A 3,040-nucleotide genomic window follows, 5' to 3' on the forward strand; every position below is an offset into this window, starting at 1 on the left:
AATTATTTTTATCAGTAACGGTTAAGATAAATCGTTACTATTATAAATATATCAGTAACGGCTATATATAGCCGTTACTGATAAAAATCTTTAGTAACCGACATAGGAAAAGCCGTTACAAATACCAGCGTCTTTATTAAATTTTTTTCGAATTAAGGGTATCAGTAACGGTTTCTGAGAAAAACCGTTACTGATATGGCTGCAGTTCCTTTTAAGATCGTCTGTGTGAACTGTGGAGCCAACGCAAAAGTCCAACAGAAAAGAAAGGTTGGGTATTGAATGAGAACCTTGCATTTCTGTGAGTGAAGGAGAGAGAATATGATCCCTCTTCCGCAGAGTGAAGACGAGCCTTTCAAAAGTACGCGGATTCGATAGAAGATCCCTCGAATTGCATCTAGTGGGAGAATCCCTAGACTCCTTTGCATCTCCATCTCGTCCATGGAATTCACGTCTTCGAGTGTCCCGTAAGCGCTCTCGCCTTCCATTTATTCGTTTTCGTCATATATTCCAAGCGAATTCCTTACTATTTGAGAACTATTGTGTCTAGATCATCAATGGAGTTTACAGATTCCAAATTACTCTTCTTATGCTGTTTCTAACTGGATGTGCTAGGTATCGTCTCTAAGTTATCCGAAAGCATAGCCTCAAATGGAGGAAATATACTCGGGGTTGATATCTTTGTTCCCGAGAAGAAGCAAGTCTTCTATTCCAGAAGGTCCACCTTTTCATTTTCCTTTTTTATTTTATTTGCACTAGTTTCATAATTTAGTTTCTTTCTTATTTTCCAATACTGTTTGTAGCCACCAATATGAATTACGATTCTTAACAGATTTCTTATGTATGTTGTTATTCTAAAGAAATTAGCATCCATTCTTAGATTAATTACTAGGATGAAAGGCCTAAATATATTTTAAGAGAGGCAAAAGTAAAATAGGTCTTCAAAATGCTGGAAAGTGATCTTAATATGAATTTTAAGATAGAGGGAAAGTATTCGATGTTATGGAAGTCCAAAACAAAATTAGAACCTGTCCTATGAATTATGTCCATGGATTGTGAATGATAGTCTCTGCAACCTTTTAAGAAGAGAATAATTAATGAGGGAAGTTCAAATGTGAAATTAGTTTTAATTCTGACTAATACACAACTGACACAAGTATAGGATTTCTCTTGATCCCAAATATAGGATTTCTGTTCTTGCTTCCAAACAGGTTTCTGTACCAATTTGTCAATCAACATTTTTATATTGTTTGGCTGAAAAATTGGGAAAGACAAACCCCATACGAATCAATACAGGAAAGACCCCTCATTGAAACCATAACAAATGTTTCTTAAGACCATTGTCTGGTGGATTTGTTGCATGGATGGCAGGATGGGAAGCTACCAGTAGAAATATTTTGTGTGATAAAGTAACAACTGAAAGATCTGTCTCTCTTCAAACTAGTCTGCATACCATGTTGATGAGTTTTGTCTTCTTGACAGTAACCACGAAAGAGGCCCAAATACCCACGTGGCACGATTTTTAAAACTCCATGCTATCCCGAATCATTCTTTGGAAACAATTAAAGCTGATAAGAGGGAGGCAGAGATCCTGAATTTGGTTAAAGATACAGATTTTCTAGTACTTGCTAGGTACTGCAGGTAGGGATGGCAATGGGGCGGTTCGGGGCGGGGAATGCAATTACCATCCCCGCCCCGTTTTAATTTCGGGGATTTTTTTAATACCATCCCCGCCCCGTTCGGTTTTTTTCGGTTTCGGGGAATCCCGCGTGTCACCGTTAATAATTTTTATTTAAAAAAAATAAATAAATATTATACAATAAAATTATATAAACCAATTTTTTAATATAATATATATTGTAATATATTAAAATTTTATATTATTATAAATAAATAATTTTAATACTCTTATAAAATATAATAAATAAATAAATATATTAGTGATTTAATATATTTAATTATGTTTATGATATTCGGGGCAAAATCGAGGTGAAAACGGGGTGAAATCGGGGCGGGTCGGGGCGGGGGACACAAATACCATCCCCGCCCCATCCTCGTTCGGTTTCGGGGAAAAATCGTCCCAAACGGGGCAATTCGGTTCGGTTTTCGCGGGGCGGTTTCAAATTGCCATCCTTACATGCAGGGACACATAAAATGTTTCAAACTACTTGTTATGTGCGATCATTCTACAGAAAAAAATGTAAGAAAAGGAAAGACAGGATACAAAAAAGAAGTTAGATTCCGATCAAGTCAAAACAATCTCATCATGTGCAAATTCACTGTCAATGTGTGAAGTTTCATTGTGCAAACAGGTTCGCCTTTTACCTATCCTCTTATTATGAATATTACTATTTTTATAGCTTTATCCTCTATGCTTCATATATTCTTAATACAATAGTATATTTTCAATCATCCAGGAGTTTGAAGCTGGTGTGAAGCTAATAGGAGCAACAAGTCATTTTGTAACTGAAGAGCTTGATGGAGGGCTTATTATTGAACAAATGGTGTTTTTCTATCATTTTCTTATACTCGTTGACATTTCCATTGGTTCAATACATGATAATGGATAGTTTGTTTTCTTCTCTTCCTCCTGGTTGAGAGAGTTTGTGAATGATTTTTGTTTTGGATTGATAATTGTGGTTTTTGGTTATTAATGATTTTTGCAAAATAGATAATTATTATTATTGTTTATATAGGTACAAATATGAAATATTAAAAAAAAAGTGATTATTTTTTTAGTAACGGTTTTATACATAAGAAAACCGTTACTAATTTAATTTTATCTGTAACGGTTTAACAAATAAGAACACCGTTACTGATACTTCTCTAGTATTAGTAACGGTTTTCGAAAACCGTTACTAATGTAACTTTATCTGTAACGGTTTAACCTCGGCTAAAACCGTTACTGTTGTTGAGTGAGTTTCAGTTACGGTTTTCGAAAGCCGTTACTGATACTAGAGAAGTATCAGTAACGCTTATTTCTGTAACGAATGGTAACGGTTTTATTCGCCGTTACAGAAAGTAATCAGTAAAGGTTTTGTGG

General features: G+C 34.9%; 1 long non-coding RNA gene across 2 annotated transcripts; it reads left to right on the forward strand.

The window, feature by feature from the left end:
• Positions 1-237: 237 nt before the first annotated feature.
• Positions 238-2,581, forward strand: LOC124942767. 2 transcript variants are annotated; one of them, XR_007099740.1, is made up of 5 exons: positions 238-464; positions 613-1,406; positions 1,480-1,638; positions 2,141-2,309; positions 2,415-2,581. It is a non-coding gene; the product is annotated as an uncharacterized LOC124942767 (long non-coding RNA). The 2 variants fall into 2 exon arrangements; XR_007099741.1 differs by having other exon boundaries at positions 1,480-1,629.
• Positions 2,582-3,040: the final 459 nt, after the last annotated feature.

This window comes from Impatiens glandulifera, chromosome 6, assembly GCF_907164915.1.
Source record: "Impatiens glandulifera chromosome 6, dImpGla2.1, whole genome shotgun sequence".
Taxonomy (NCBI): domain Eukaryota; kingdom Viridiplantae; phylum Streptophyta; class Magnoliopsida; order Ericales; family Balsaminaceae; genus Impatiens; species Impatiens glandulifera.